This window comes from Amblyraja radiata, chromosome 16 (genome assembly GCF_010909765.2).
Source record: "Amblyraja radiata isolate CabotCenter1 chromosome 16, sAmbRad1.1.pri, whole genome shotgun sequence".
NCBI classification, from domain to species: Eukaryota; Metazoa; Chordata; class Chondrichthyes; order Rajiformes; family Rajidae; genus Amblyraja; species Amblyraja radiata.
The window spans coordinates 18417562-18434900 of NC_045971.1; the positions used below are offsets into that span (position 1 = coordinate 18417562).

The window sequence follows — 17339 nt, forward strand, 5'->3', positions numbered from 1 at the left end:
GTGCTAGACAGTGCCAACTCTCTGAGGAAGGATATTCTCCCAGGGTATCTAACTCTTTTGTTGAACATGATCTGATTGACAGAGATTGATGAAGTTGAATGTTAGTGAGGCAATGCATTGAGTAGTGTGTGGGGCTAGTGTCATCAAGTCATAGTCATAGAGCTATGTAGCATGGTAGCAGGCCCTTCGGCCCAACTTGTCCATGTTGCCCAAATTGTCCAACTGATCTACTCCCATGCCTCTGTGTCTGCTCCATATCGCTCCAAACCCTTCCTATCCATGTACCTGTCCAAGTGTTTTTTTAAATGTTTCTATTGTCCCTGCTCTACCACTTCCTCTAACTGCTCACTCTGTGTGAAAAAGTTATCCCTTCCAAATCTTGCACTTCTCACTTTGAAGCCATGCCTCCTGGTATTAGACTCCTGTATCGTGGGGAAATGATAGTGGCTATTCACCTTCTCTATGCTCATCATGATTTTATGAACCTCTGTAAGGTCACCCCTCCAGCCTCCTCCATACTTACCTGACAGGGGTGAATCGGTGGTCCCAATGGCCGTTCTCCCTGGACTAGGCTATCCCATAGCACTTCAGATGTGCTAACACCTGCAATGTCCCCAAATGCGAGATACTCAACTGCAACATTTGTGGTGGTAACTGCAAACATGCTATTATGTTTTTTGGTGACACATTGACGCAGCGGTAGGGTTATTGTCTTACAATGCCAGAGACCCGGGATCGATCCTGACTAGAGGGGAACTGTCTGTACGGACTTTGTACGTTCTCCCCGTGACCACGTGGGTTTCCTCTGGGTGCTCCGGTTTCCTCCCACATTTCAAAGACGTGCAGGCTTGTGGGTTAATCGGCTCCTGTAAATTGTCCCTAGCATCTAGGGTAGAACAAGGGTATGGGTGATCGCTGGTTGGCATGGATTCAATGGTTGTTTCCATGCTGTATCTCTAAACTAAACTAAACTAAAAGCCAGGGACAAAAGTCTTAGCCTATCCAGCCTTTTCATACAAATCAAACCCTCCTGGAACAACCTTGTAAACTTCCTTTGTACTCTTTCCAATGTACTGATATCAATCCTTTAGTTTAGAGTTTAGAGATACAGCGCTTCGGAAACAGGCCCTTCGGCCCACCGGTTCTCTGACGACGTGAGGCATCACAGTTTTTTACCAGCTGTGTCACTGTGCCACCAAGTGTACAGTTATAACATATTGAATCAGTTCCTGTGCTTAAAGTCGTCAAGTCAAGTCAAGTCAAGTCAAGTTTATTCGTCACATACACATACGAGATGTGCAGTGAAATGAAAAGTGGCAATGCTCGCGGACTTTGTGCAAAAAAACAAAAAAACAAACAACCAAACAAAATGCTGACCCATGAAGGCAAGCATGCCAAACACCGTCTTCAACATCCTGTCTATGTCACAGTCTGCCCTCTCCTCATTCTCATCCACTTCACCTCCCAGTACTTTTCCACCGGTCCCTCCTTCTCCTCGCCTGCCACTCCCCTCTCATCAGCCCAACTCTCCTCACCTGTTGCACTCAGTTGCCTCTGATCACCAATTAACCCGGTATATAGACTCTCCTCACCGTTCACACAGTGCCAGATTGTTCTCAGCATTCATGCAAGAGTCTCCAGCGATTTCCCGACTTCCTGCCTGGCTTCGACTCTCCTTTCGTCTGTCCCTCGCTGGTTTGTTTGCATCGTGTGTTGGATCTCCTGGTGACCGGACCTTCCGCTACCCCGACTACGTCTCCTGCCTGCCCCTCTTCGGAACCCTCGCTCAATCCTGAGCCTCTGTGTGAGTACGGTGTACCCATTCCTGTGTTACTACTTTGTGTTACAGTATCGTAGTAAAGCTCGTTACCAACTATACCTGCCTGATTCTGTGCTGCTATTGGGTCCAAGCTATACCCGTTACAGTCTACTTGTATTGCCTCTTTTAAGGAACCATGTACATGGACTCCTATGTCTTACTGTTCGATAACATTCCCAAGGGCCATACCATTCACTGTGTAAGTCCTGTCCTGGTTTGTCTTACGTCATATTTAAATTCCATCTGCCATTCCTCAACCCATTGGCCCAGTTGATCAAGATCCTGTTGTAATCTTGAATCATCATCTTCACAGGCCACTGACCACCAATTTTAGTGTCATTTGCAAACTTACTAATCATGACACCTCCATTCTTATCCTAATTGTTTATATAAGCAGTAAATAATAGTGGACACAGACCGATCCCTGTGGCACACCACCTGTTACAGGCCTCTAGTCCAAATGCAACTTTCTGCCATCACCCTCTGACTTCTACCTTCAAGCAAATGTTGTATCTATTGGGCTAGCTCTTCCTGGTTCCCCTGTGAACTATCCTACCAGAACCAGACTACCACACTGCACCTAGTCAAAGGTCCTTGCAATCAACATCCACCACACTGCCTCATTAATCTTCTCAGTCCCCTATTCAAATAACAGTCAAGTTTGTGAGACATGATTTCCCAGATGAACATCCTTAATCAGTCCTTGCTTTTTCCAAATACATCCTGTCTCTTAGAATCCCCTCCAATACCTTACCTACCACTGACGTTAGGCTTACCGGCCTGGAGTTCCGATGCATTACCTTGCAGACCTTCTTAAATAAAGGCAGAGCATTAGCTATCCTCCCTTCTTCCGGCAGCTCACCTGTGGCTAGCAAGGGTACAATTATCACTGCCAGGGAACCCCCATTTTCTTTCCAGCTTCCTACAGGGGAAGTTGTGCAGGTGATGGCATGCAGGAAATGACAATGTGCTTTTTAGCCTTGAATATGTGGATGAAATCATAGAACTTATTGTGGCATCTACATCCAGGATCTAGATCAGGTGGCACAGTGGCACAGCGGTAGAGTTGGTGCCTTACAGCGCCAGGGTCCCAGGTTCGATCCTGACTATGGGTGCTGTCTGCACAGAGATTGTACATTTTCTCCGTGACCACGTAGGTTTTCTCTGGGTGCTCCGGTTTCCTCCTGCATTTCCAAGACATACAGGTTTGTAGGTTAATTGGCTTCAGTAAAAAAAAAATTGTGAAATGTTCCTATTGTGTAGGATAGTGTATGGGGTGATCGCTGGTCGGTGTGGAATCGGTGGGCTGAAGAGCCTGTTTCCAAGCTCTAAAGTCTAAAGTCTAAAGTCTATAGTCTAAATCCTCTTGGCATTGACTGCTTAGTTAACTCCATCCTCTTCCTTCTCACCATAAACCTGAAGATCCTCCGAACGTTTCTGCTTCTCTCTATTTCCTCCAGCTATGCCCTCTTCAACATCGGCAGAGAGCGACAGAGAAAGCTCTCTCCAACCATGTACCATGAGTTTTGTCATAAGCAACAATAGCCTCCACCATGATTTCCACCACCCAGTACAGCCAAACCATGACACCTCTTTAAAAGAGTTGCGTGCTGACTTTAACTCTTGTCTGCTGGCTTGAACTGACACTGAAGCCATTTAACATTGTTTGCATCAACTGTGGATTCATCACAGTTACTGACCTCCCCACCATCGAAGAGCTCTACAGGAGGCACCCAGTTAAAAAGGCAGCTAATGTCATCAAAGGCCAACACCACCATGGCCCTGCTCTCATCTCGCTATTGCCATCAAGATGAAGGTACAAGAGCCTAAAAATCATGACCTACAGAAGAGATGCTACACTTGTTGCTTTACCTCTCCCCTCGACTCCATTCAAGGACCTAAGCAGTCGTTCCAGGTGCGACAGAGGTTCTCCTGCATCTCCTCCAACCTCATCTATTGCATCCGCTGCTCTAGATGTCAGCTGATCTACATCGTTTCGCCGAACACCTCCGCTCGGTCCGCGTTAACCAACCTGACCCGGTGGCTCAGCACTTCAACTCCCCCTCCCATTCCGTATCCGACCTCTCTGTCCTGGGTCTCCTCCATGGCCAGAGCGAGCACCACCGGAAATTGGAGGAACAGCACCTCATATTGGGGAGTCTGCATCCTGGGGGCATGAACATTGAATTCTCCCAATTTTGTTAGCCCTTGCTATCTCCTCCCATTCCTACCTCTCCCTCAGCCCTCGGGCTCCTCCCCCTCCTTTTTCCTTTCTTCTCCTCACCCCCCCCCCCCCCCCCCCCCTCCCACTCCCCATCCATCTGAAGAAGGGTTTTGGTCCAAAACATTGCCTATTTCCTTTGCTCCATAGATGCTGCTGCAGCCGCTGAGTTTCTCCAGCACTTTTGTGTACCGACAGATTCAAGAACAGCTACTTCCCAGCTACCATCAAGCCCTTGAAATGAGCAATGTTGATCTTCTATGGATTTAGCTATGGTTGCAGTACAGACTTTGGATTTATGGTCTACCTAGTATTACTGATTAGCAATTTATTGTACTTATTGATTATAATACATTTTTTTCTGTGTTTTGCATTTATGGGCCTGCAAAGCTGCAGCAAGTAAGAATTTAATCTCAGTACATATGAAAATTAAACCCTCATGACTTGACTCAAATGCATGCAGCAATCAATGTCTAAATTTGATCAAATGTTGCAAGCCCTAGGTCATTTAATAATAGGGCCAACAACCAAGATCATAAGGATATACAAGGAACTGCAATGCTGGAAACTTGAACAAAACTCAAAGTGCTGGAGTAACTCAGTGAGTCAGGCAGCATCCATGGAGGGAATGGATAAGTGACATTTTGGGTTGAGATCCTATTTCAGAATCAAGGAGAAGGGTTATCTGTCTGCAGAAGGATCCTGACCCAAAACGTTGCCTATCCATTCCCTCCACAGATGCAGCCTGACCCCGTTGAGTTACTCCCGCATTTTGTGCTTTAACCATGATCCTAAATGTCAGTTAAATTGCCTGGAAGGTCATTTAAGTTTCCAAACAGTCACGTCAGAAAAAGACATGCTGAGAACCACCCACATGAAAGTTCACTTCTTTGTATTCGTGCCACGTGGGTTTGGTGTTGAAACTCAACACGGGATGAAAACCAAAATCAACACCAGTGGATATACAGGAAAAGCCAGCTCCAGGCTCTGGCAATCTGCTGAGAAGTGTGGTTACAGAGCAATATCATGGAACAATCACCTGCGTTATTGTTTTGTGTACCTGACATATGTGAGCTTTGACTTTCCCACACATACCTTGGCCACGCCAACAAGGTGTGTGGTGGAAAAGGTATTCAAATCTGGCATGCCAAGAGGGGTGAATAAAGGATCTATTGTTTTGTGCTCATCATGCTTACTTAAAATGGTTACAGTACTTATATAACTTCTCATGCAGTACAATCAAACCAGCAATGTGTAGGAAGGAAATGCAGATGCTGGTTTAAACCGAAGGTAGACACAAAAAGCTGGAGTAACTCAACGGGACAGGCAGCATCTCTGGAGAGAAGGAATGGGTGACGTTTCGGGTCAAGGCCCTACTTGAGACCAGCAATGCGCTCTGGGCAGTCCACGGCATATTTCAGTCTCAAAGATTGGAGGGCATATATTTAAGGTGAAAGGGGCAAAGTTTAAAAATGTGCGGGGCAATTGTTTAACACAGTGGGTGCTTGGAACACGCTGCCAGGGGTGGTGGTGAAGGCAGATACGAGAGTGATGTTACAGAGGCTTTTACAGCACAAGAACTAGCACTTTGTCCCACAATGTCTGTGCCAAACATGATGCCAAATCCAGATCCACCTGCACGTAATCTATATTCCCTGCATATTCATATGCCTAATCAAAATTCTTTTCAATGTCACTTTCAGATTCAGATTCAGATTCAGATTCAAACTTTATTGTCATTGTGCAGTGTACAGTACAGAGACAACGAAATGCAGTTAGCATACAATACAATACAATACAATACCATTTATTGTCATTTGAGCCTCAGTGAGGCTCAAACGAAATTCCGTTTCCACAGCCATACAAACAAAGACAATTTCCTACAGACATACACACATCTCCCTAGAAGAGCGACATAGAATATGAGCAATAAATAAATATATTTACGTGCAGTCATAGTAGTGCAATTATTTTTTTTCCTGGTGGGAGGAGTGTCCGGGGGGGGGGGGGGGGTGATTGGCAATCACCGAGGTACAGTGTTGAGTAATGTAACAGCCGCAGGGAAGAAGCTGTTCCTGGACCTGCTGGTCCGGCAACGGAGAGACCTGTAGCGCCTCCAGGATGGTAGGAGGGTAAACAGTCTGTGGTTGGGGTGAGAGCAGTCCTTGGCGATGCTGAGCGCCCTTCGCCCTATCGTATCTGCATCAACTACCAAACACAGCAATGCGTTTCAGACACTCACCACCCACCGTGTTAAAAAGTTGTCCCGCACATCTCTTTTAAAGTTTGTCCCGCTAATCTTAAAGCTAGGCCCTCTAGTATTTGATTTTTCCATCAAAAGGTCACAATTGTCTACCCTCCCTAGGCCTCTTATAGTTTTATATACTTCTATCAGGTCTCCCCACAACCTCCAGCGTTCCAGAGAAAACAATCCCAGTGTGTCAAACCTCTCCCGGCAGCTAACATGTCTTAGTCCAGGCAACATTGTGGTAGCCCTCCTCTGCACCCTTTACAAAGCATCCACATGCTTCCTATAATGGGGCGCCCAGAACTACCTGCAACATAATAGGGGGCAGGTGGCTCAGCGGTAGAGTTGCTGCCTTACAGCGCTAGAGACACGGGTTCAATCCAGATCATGGGTGTTGTCTGTACAGAGTTTGTACGTTCTCCCTGTGACCTGCAGGGGTTTTCTCCGGGAGTTCCTGTTTCCTCCCACCATTCCAAAGACGTACAGGTTTGTAGATTAATCAGCTTTGGTAAAATTGTAAATTGTCCCTATTGTAGGAAAGTGCTGTGTGTGAGGATCGCTGGCCGGCATGGATTCGGTGGGCCGAAGGGCCTGTTTCCGGCTGCATGTCCAAACTAAACTAAACTAAATTCTGAGGTAGAACATTGTCGGTGGCATAAGGAATGTTTATGGTGTAGCAGCTTATGCGCATTGTACACCTCTTCTCTGTACAGTTCCATATAGTTTAGTACCTGCAATCTGGGATTGTGATTTTTAGAGCAACTAACTGACACACAATCAACAAACTGCAGTAGATTCTGAGCTCAGCTGCAATAGATTTATGAAGGACCTCAGGAGCAACTTTTTCACTCAGACGATAGCCCCTATCTGGAAAGCTGCCAGAGGAAGCTCTGGAAGTGGATACAATTCCACCTGTAAAAGACATTTGGACAGATATATCGAAGTTAGGGTTTTGAGGGATATGGGCCAAATGCAGGCAAATTGGACAATCGAATATGCCAACATGGTGGGCATGGGCAATGTGGGCCAAATGGCTTGTTTCTGTGTTGTACAGCTCTATGACTTTCTGCCATGAAGTCAAGTGAACAGTTGGAAGTCTTTGTTAACCCTTGGTCAAACCTGAGAAAAGTATTTGCTTATGGTGCAAGAACAAGTCAATGCATTCCATTTTGGATGGGTCGGCCAAAGGTAACTTTCTGCAGCATCACTGTTGCTGATCCTTCTCAGAACGAAACTGAACTGAACATCAACCTTCCAAGGTGGCTACCAAGGTGAAAAGAAGATATCTAAGAAGAGTTGGAATATTAACATTTCACCATCTTAGCCCTTCCTCCCACAATAACACGTGATGCATTGTATCTAAGTGGGGTGACATTTCTACCTTCTGTCTGCACAGTTCTAATCTGCAGGCAATATTTTGACTGAGCTTGCTCCAGTCTCATGTGTCTCTTGAAATTTAATTGAAGTCTCTTATCAACCATCCTGCACAGAATTCCAACTTTAGCCTGCCATTTTAACACTGACCACTAGGAGGCACAGAAGAGCTTTAACAAGACTTATTTGCAGCAACTTCTCATCAGTTTCGTTTATTTTTGGTCTGGTTAATAGATGTTCTAAGATGAGTTATTGTACATAAACTCCCATTATAGAAAAAAACATAAGCGAGTCATTTTCATTAATAAAATAACTAAATTGAGGGTTTCCTTAACATCTCAGCCTTCCATGAGCTCTCCTTTCATACCATAAATGGATGAATCAATGGCTCCCCTTCATTTCTGAGGATTTAGTATCCCATTTTTTTTGGCTTCGTTGACGAAAATATTCATCCTTATAAAACCCCACTATATTTTCCAGATTTTGTTTATCCCATAAAGCACCCAAGGAATACAAAAACAGGTCATGGCTTTCTTTACATATATAGTGCCCTCCACTCTGTATATTCATGGAGTTACTTGGTCTATATATTTGTAATGTCAGCACGTTCTGTGAACAAGGCACCTTTGCTACTTATTTGGCCTCATTGGATCATACACACTTTGTATTTGAGAGACTTAAGATGGTGCCTAGCACCTCAATGCCCTGTGGTGGCAGGACAGTTCTAGTTAGTTCCTCCCCATCTCTAGGTATGGCAACCTCATATATTATTGAACTATGCCGTGACTGACATAGTGACAATAACCTTAGGTCAATCGCTGCAGAGAGTATCCTTCTGAAACCGAAAGATGCCAAAAATAATGAAGGGTCTCGACACGAAACGTCACTCATTCCTTCTCTCCAGAGATACTGCCTGTCCCGCTGAGTTCCTCCAGCTTTTTGAATCTATCTTCGGTTCAAAACAAATGAAGAATTGTTTTCTGGAAACACGAGGAACTTATTTTGTTTAAGATATTGGAATCGGGCGTTTCAGGCCAGGACCCTTCTTCAGACTGATCCATTGTTTTCAACCTAGGAAAATAGGTCATTCATGCTGTTGAGACCAGGTGATCTGTGGCTGCTCAGGGTCACCTGATGAAGGTGACTGAGTCTGCTGATATTTGGGGGCCAGTATTTAATGGAGAAGAAGAAAGTTTCAGAATGAAAAGAAAAATTCCCGTTTGGTTTGAACTTTGATCCTTTCACTTTGCCCACCCAATAGACACCTCCAGATGCACATTTCTTTACTTTATACTTGTGAGATACAGTGTGGAAACAGGCCCTTCGACTCACTAAGTCTACGATGACCAGCGATCACCCCGTCCGTACACTAGCACTGTCTCCAAACTAGGGACAATTTACAATTTACAGGAGCGAATTAACCTACAAACCTGTATGTCTTTGGAGTGCGGGAGGAAACTGGAGCACGCAAAGACCCATGTGGTCCCTGGGAGAACGTACAACATTCGTATAGTACCTGTAGTCTGGATGAAATCCAGGTCTCTAGCGCTGTAAAGGGCGTGTCCCACTATACGAGTTTACCCAAGAGCTCTCCCGAGTTTAAAAAAAACCGAACTCGTAGTAAGTACGTAGAATGTACGTAGCGGGTGCATCGGAGCTCGGGACGTCTCTTAGCGGCTCGTAAGGCTAACGGCAGGTACTCGGGGAAACGCGGTAAGCTCGTGAAGTTTTTTCAACATGTTGAAAAATGCCCACGAGTGCCCCAAGTACCTATGAGCGGATATTACCGTAATTCTCTAAGTTCGAATCAGGGGAAACTCGGGAGAACTCCTGAATTACCTCGTACAGTGGGACAGGCCCTTTAGGCAGCAACTCTACTGCTGCGCTGCTGTGCCACCACAAAATATATCATGAACACAGTTCCCCACAACCACACATTTTGCAGTGTCCTTTAAAGATAAATGCACTGAAAGTGTCAAAGGTATGAAATCCTTAGTTATGGCTGTCTCCATCTGTGTACCTAGTTATACTTATGGCAATTAAACAAGACCTTACATGGCACAGGACGTGTGATTACTTTGGATACAAGTAATGGGTGATGTTTTGGGTCGAGACCCTCCTTCTGTCAGTCTGGACCCGAAACGTCACCCATTCCTTCTATCCAGAAATGCTGCCTGTCCCGCTGAGTTACTCCAGCATTTTGTGTCTAGCGTTGGCCTAAACCTGCAGCTGCAGTTCCTTCCTATACGGGTGTGATTTCTTTCTGCAATGCCTTGCTGGAACATTGTAAAGGACCTGTGTGTCCATTCGGCTGAGTTCCTCCAACACTTTGTGTTTTGTTGGAGATTCCAGCATCTGCAGTTCCATGTGAATCCTCTGAGCTTCTTAATTACTAGAACACTAAAGATGGGGAAGTTAGAGCAGAGATATATCATGCGAAGAAGCCTCCAGCAACACACCCAGTAGAGTAGGGTGTCAAGGGGAGAAGGCAGGAGAATGGGGTTGAGAGGGAAAGATAGGTCATAAGGCCATAGGCTATAAGGAATAGTAGAATTAGGCCTTTTGGCTTATCAAGTCTACTCTGCCATTCAATCATGGCTGATCTATCTCTCCCTCCTAACCCCATTCTCTTGCCTTCTCCCCATAATCTCTGACACCCGTATTAACCAGCCATGATTGAATGGCGGAGTAGACTTGATGGGCTGAATGGCCTAATTCTGCTCCTATATTTTGTGAGTTTATGAATTATGAAGAATAGGCAACCTTACTCAACCTACTGACCAAATGGAAATTGGGTTGGGGAGTCTTACATATTTTTTAATTTATTTCTTAACTGACATCTGAATATTACTGGCAGGGGGTTTTATATTTCCATTTTTGTCCAAATTCATGACAGAAGAGTTGAAAAAGGGAAGGTAACATTAAAATTACTACCATTACATTGTTTTGATTAATTTAGATTGAAATAAGATATGCTCCACGATGCAGGAAATGAAAAACAAAATCAACTCGATTTAAGACTGATAACATTTTCATAATAAAAGCCTTTGATTGGTGGCCAGTGCTCTTTGACCTGGGTTGTTTCCTACCAATCAATGGAATCAGACTTGCGCTCAGTCCGCCTAGGCCTCTGCGATCTCTCGGTTGCTAAACACTTTAACTACCTTTCCCATTCCCACACTGACATTTCTGTCCTGGGCCTCCTCCATTGTCAGAGTGAGACCAAAAGCAAATTGAAGGAACAGCACCTCATATTTTTCTTGGGCAGCCTACAACCCAGCAGTATGAATATTGATTTCTCTAACTTCAAGTAACCCTTGCTTTCCCTCTCTCTCCATTCATCCCCCACCTCAGTTCTGCAACTAGTTTCACTGTCCTCCTGTTTAATTTTTACTGATTGTATGCCTCATTGTCACCCTCCCCTCAGCCAAACCATTCTACATTTCCTTGATTGTCATCTATCGATTTCACATCTTACCCTTCCATATCTCTCCCCTGACTCTCAGTCTGAAGAAAGGTCTCGACCCGAAACGTCACCCATTCCTTCTCTCCAGAGATGCTGCCTGTCCCGCTGAGTTACTCCAGCATTTTGTGTCTATCTTCGGAATCAAACAGCAACGCTCAACAGTGCAAAAGCCAAACGACACAGTGCAAGAATGAACACCAACCAAGCAAACAAATTGCCTCTGAAATGAAAGAAAAACAATTTAGTTTGTTTCTATGCATGGCAAATAAATTATTCATGAAAACTTCAGGATATGGAAGCACCAAGTGAAAATATCCATAAATTCCTCGAACAATGGATATTACTTCCTCAAGATACAGAACACTCTGGCAGTGTGTTTGCATGGAGTTTTGTCAGGTGAGCTCCAGTATTTAGGTGAGGTCAAAACATAGGAAGTTCTGTGAGCTTGGTCCACCCGACATTTATGGAGGCTTAGATACCTCTATAGATACAACGGAAAACACACTATACTCAGTTGGTTAACTCTCCCTAAGTATGCCTACCAGAAGAGTGTGAAGAAGTGTCTTGACCCGAAACATCACCCATTCTTTCTATCCAGCGATGCAGCCTGTCCCGCTGAGTTACTCCAGCATTTTCTGTCCATCTTCAATGTAAACCAGAAGCTGCAGTTCCCTCCTACACTAAGTATGCCTACATTGACTGCGGAAATGCTTCACCTGTGAATGTCTCAGGCTTGAGATGTTTTGAAATACAAGGGCGTATGCTCTTTTAGTCTCCAGCACTGTTCCAGGAGATCGGCCAAATTCAGAAACAGACTGAAATTGTTAATCCTGGCCAGATTGGAGAGGCTAGGACTTTAAATTGCGGTAAAAACTTCAGGGCTGCTGGGAGATTTGGTCAATTTGGAATTGCTCTCTGCAGAATTGGGACAAGCTGCGGAGTGGTGCCAGTATATCTAGAGCCCAGATACAAGTTGCAAGAAAAGAATAAGAACATCTGCAGACCCTGTCAATTAGGTGCAAAATGCATAGATGGATTGGATGGATGCAAATCAGACATACACCTTGTAAATAGTTGTAAATAATGTTGCAGAGTTAATCGATATCTGTAATTGGATTATTAAGAGACCACCATCATGTGGTTCGCCCCTCGATGTCCCGGGACCTATAAAAGTCCACTGCCACAAGGTCCCGTGTTGATCTTCTGGGAGAGTGATTTGGACAGGGTGACCTTCCGGAGTGTCTCAGTTTGAGCGAGGCCTAGAGGGCTTGATCAGGCAGATATGAGGATTGAACCCGCGGTGGGATAGGTATAGTGGTTGAACTGTAATTGTGTTTTGTCGAAATAAAGATTAGTTGATCAAGTGCTTGATTCAGTGGTTTTTGACTGAAACTAGACTGGGGGGGGAGGGGGAGCTTAGAATGAACTATTTACAAACTTGGCAAAGTAATTTGTTCTGTAGTTCAATTGGCATTGAATGTGAGGTGAATGGATGTGCCATAAACATTACTATAACCTTTTATGTGCATGTGCGAGTTGGGGAGAAGAAGTGTAGGGAGATGAACAAGGGCAGTGGGAGTTAAAAAGGAGTAGATTACAAGAGGTTTAAGGAGCTCAAGACAGTTCCTTCCATGCAAAGTCTACGGGCAATTGCTTATGTTTTTTTTGTGACTTCACACTGACTTATTCAATATCTCATGTGGCTGCCAGGCCACTATATCTATCATCTGGATCTGTTTCTGTGCTTGTAACTTAAGATCAATATGCCTCTCTATCCCAGAAGAAAGAAGCCAAAACACTGAATGAAATCAGGAGATAATTTCCAGAGTCAACAGAAGCTGTGGTGCAGTGGAAGAGACATTTGAGGTTGCAGGTTTGAAACCAAACCACGTTTAACACTGGAGTTTCCAGTTAGTTGGAAGGTGTACAAACTCAGTGTTAGAACGTAGCTGCTCTTCACAGTAGGGAAATCTGGCAGGTTAATGATGTCTAAAGTAGAGAGTTGTGTCCACTATTTTTCAGCCATGGGAACCTGTATAGGTCCAAACAATGTCAGTCTTTTCATGAACATGAGGAACAGTCTTTGTTCGAATCCTATTCAAAAGGGCACAAAATGCTGGCGTAACTCAGCAGGTCGGGCGGCACCTCTGGAGTAACACGAATAGATGATGTTTCGGCTCAAGACACTTCTTCAGACTGATTGTGTGTGGGGGGAGGGGGGGGGGGTAGGGAATGAGGAAAGCTGGGAATGGGGAGAAGCAGGTAATAGGTCGACACAGGTGGCACGGTGGCGCAGCGGTAGAGTAGCTGCTTTACAGTTCTTGCGGCGCCAAAGACCCTGGTTCGATCCCCGACTACGGGTGGTGCCTGTACCAAGTGTGTACGTTCTCTCCGTGACCTGCGTGGGTTATCTCCGAGATCTTCGGTTTCCTCCCACATTCCAAAGATGTACAGGTTTGTAGGTTAGTTGGATTGGTGTCAGTGTAAAATTGTCCCTAGTGAGTGTAGGGTAGTGTTAATGTGCAGGGATCGATGGTCGGTGCAGGCTCGGTGGGCCGAAGGGCCTGTTTCCACGCTGTATCTCTAAACTAAAACTAAACTAAACAAAACAGGCGAGGGGGATTTGTTGACAGGCAGATGCTTGGAACAAAGGAGACAGGGCCCTCATCATGCTCATTCCATTTCGCACACTTCTGGTCTTACACTATCTTCTCCCATCCTGAAAAGAGAGCCTCTGAACTCACTTTCCACTACAAAAGTTTTCACATTCAAATAAACGATCCTCAGTAAATTCCAACTTCTCCAATCTGATAGCACCATCTGAAAGGCCTTCTCATTCCCTTAAAACAGGACCACCTCTTTGTAAGACTCTGGTTTACTCTTCCAAATCCACCAATACCCACTTCTCTGCTCAAGCCACCTTCCCAGGCACTGTTGAAAATGTAACACTTTCTCTTTCACTCCTCCCAGCCTCGAGTCCAGGTCCCCAAATACCTTGACCAGGTGAAGCATTGATTCATTTCTACTTCTTCTCATCAAGCATACTGCTCACAATATGGTCGCCTCTACACTGGGTGAACCAAGCATAATTTGCATAACCACTTTATACAATATCTCTGTGCAGTCCACAAAGCTGACCCTAAATTGTTACTCTCCATCCCACTCCCACTTTGACTCCTCCATCCCAGGGCTCTAACATTATTCTGATGAAGCCTAATATAAGGTCAAGCTAGAGGATCATATATTCTAACTAGACTCAGTACAGTCTCCATGACTCAACAATGGACTCAATAATATCAAGCAAGCCCCTTTTAGATCGAGTGGTAAAGAAGACATATGGTATGCTTGCCTTTATCGGTTGCGTCATTGAGTGTAGGAGTCGGGAAGTGATGTTGCAGCTTTATAGGATTTTGGTTAGGCTGCATTTGGAGTGCATTGTGTAGTTCTAATCATCCCATTACGGGAAAGATGCGGGGACTTTGGAGAGGGTGCAGAAGAAGTTTACCAGATTGTTGCCTGAATTAGAAGGTATTAGCTATTAAGAGAGGTTGGACCAACTTGTGTTATTTTCTCTGGAACATCAGAGACTGAGGGGAGATCTGGGGTAAGTTTATAAAATTGAGAAAGGCATAGATAGGGTAGACTGTCCGAATCTGTTTCCTCAGGGTGAAAATGTCAAATATTAGAGGACGTAACTTTAAAGTGAGAGGGCCACATTTTAAAGAAGATGTAAACAGGGAATGGTGGATGCCTGGAACGCATTACCAGGGATGATGGTGGAGACAGATATGTTAGTGGCATTTCAGAAGTTTTTAGATAGGCACATGTACTGTATATATGCAGGGGATGGATGTGGAACATGTGCAGGCAGAAGAGGTAAATATAACTGGGCATCATGTTCGACATAGGCATTGTGGACCAAAGGGCCTGTCCCTGTGCTGTATTGTTCTATATTCTGTGTTTTTTTAATAGTTTATATCAAACTTGGCTATGTCCAATGAAAGTTCAAAGGTCCTGGATCCCACAGTTCCACATAATGAAGACTAAAGAATGGTGAACCCAACTCTCCACTTAAGATCCTGCCAGGTATTCCTACCCGAGAATAGCACTCATGTTACAGGACTGGGACCACTGACCTTCAAGGAATTTCTTTCTCCACTGAGGCTGCCGAACCTGCTGAGCATTTTCAGCATTCTGTGTTCCATCAAATTTCCCACATCTGCAATTACAGGTGCAGTGTTGTTTTTATTCCCCTTCTTCAATTTACTTTTTTCTAACCTCTACTGTTTTCGCCTTCTATATATATTTTTTCCAGATCATATCTGATGAAAAAGCCATCACCACCCTCTCTCAGCTGGCAACTCTAAGACTTACACTATGTCATTCATTCTCTCTAAGTCCCCACCCTACCTGAGAAACACTCTACTTCTCTGCAAAACAAAACATATTTTATTTAATTCGTTTTCTCAGTTGGTGCAAAAGAACATCGACCTGGAATGTAACTATCTATATCTGCACAGAATCTGCCTGACCTGCCAAGTGTTTCCAGTACTTATTGTTTTATTGTTGAATTCAATTATTTCTGGTAATTTGTTTCTTTCACATTTCGAGCTTTCTCTGGTTATTTTTATCAAGACAATACAATACAATACATAATACAATTATACTTTATTAGCCAAGTATGTTGTTCAACATACGAGGAATTTCATTTGCCAAGTCAATCATACAAATAAAAAGCAACGGAACACACAAAATACATTTTAACATAAACATCCACCACAGTGACCCCTCCGCATTCTTCACTGTGATGGAAGGTGAAAATATGGTTCAATCTCTTCCCTTCTTTGTCCTCCCGTGGTCGGGGGCCTTGAGCCTTCTGCCGACGGGACAATCTTACTCCCGTAGCCGCGGCATTCGGGCCCTCCGCGTCAGGGCGATCACTCATGCATCGGGGGGGGGGGGGAATCTCAGCTCCCCAGCACCAAGCAAATGGACCCCGGGTAGGGGCTTGTCAAACCTTCTGTGTTGTTGGAGTTCCCGACATCCACGGTCTCTCCCGAGACTGCAAGCTCTCGATGGTAAATTCCGCAGACCGCGGTTGGAGTGATCCCAGGCAAAGGATCGGCTCTGATGGTAAGTCCACACCCCGCGGTGGGGCTCAAAGTCAGTCCCGAGCAGGGCTTCCAGCTACAAGATGTTAGGCCGCAGAGCGATTGGAGATGCGACCCGGAAAGTAATCGCATCTCCGGCAAGGTAAGAGATTGAAAAAAAGTTTCCCCTGACCCCCTCCCCCTCCCCCTCCCCCACATAAAACAAACCAGAGAACATTTACACAAACTTTCAAAACACACTAAAAATAACAAAAAAAGACAAAAAAACAGACAGACTGTTGGCGAGGCTGCCAATCGTACAGCGCCCCTGGTGGTTTATCAAGGTGATTTCATGTTTTTTCCCCTTATCTTTTTACTCACTAAACACTTTGTTACCCATCCTCGCCTTTGTCTTTTGTCAGCAGAGAAACAGACCTTTTGGCCTGTCAAAGTTATCAAAGTAGATATAACTACAACTTTTAAAAGACATTTGGACAGATATATGGACAGGAAGGGTTTAGAGGGCTGTGGGCCAAATGCAACTTGCCGAGTATGCCAATTTGGCCTTGCATAGACATGGTGGGCTGAAAGGCCTGTTTCCCTGCTGTTCCATGACTCCACGACTTTGCATTTATTTAATTACTTGATTTGACCAAAATCCATGATGGGGTCAATGGTGCAGTATATGGCTCGGATTTCTGACACTAGTGTGGTAACACTAAATTAAAAAATGTTTGTAACTATAAAACCTTCCCCCAACCACCTTCCCTCCTTCATTTGACCCCCCCCCCCCACCTCCCTCACCACCCACCTTCCTCTATGCCCCACCTGAACTCACACCTATTTCTCCCCTCCCCTCCCCTTCTGCCTACATTCCTTCCTCCAGCTTCACCATTCGCAACTATTCAATCCTTTTGTCTCACACCTTCTGCCTTTTCATCTCTGGCATTTGTCCACCATCCCACCATTGGCCTATTAAAATCCCCCTTCACCTGTCTATTATTTGGCAGACTTTGGCCTGGCCCTCCTCTTTTCCTGTTTCCTCACCTATCCATGTTCTCCACAGATGCTGCCTGACACGCTGGGCTACTCCAGCACTTTATGTCTTTTTCTGTAAACCA

General features: G+C 44.8%; 1 non-coding gene across 1 annotated transcript; it reads left to right on the forward strand.

Moving 5' to 3' along the window:
* The first annotated feature begins 515 nt into the window (after positions 1 to 515).
* LOC116982368 lies at positions 516 to 675 on the forward strand. Its single transcript, XR_004414447.1, has one exon. It is a non-coding gene; the product is annotated as a U1 spliceosomal RNA (small nuclear RNA).
* Positions 676 to 17339: the final 16664 nt, after the last annotated feature.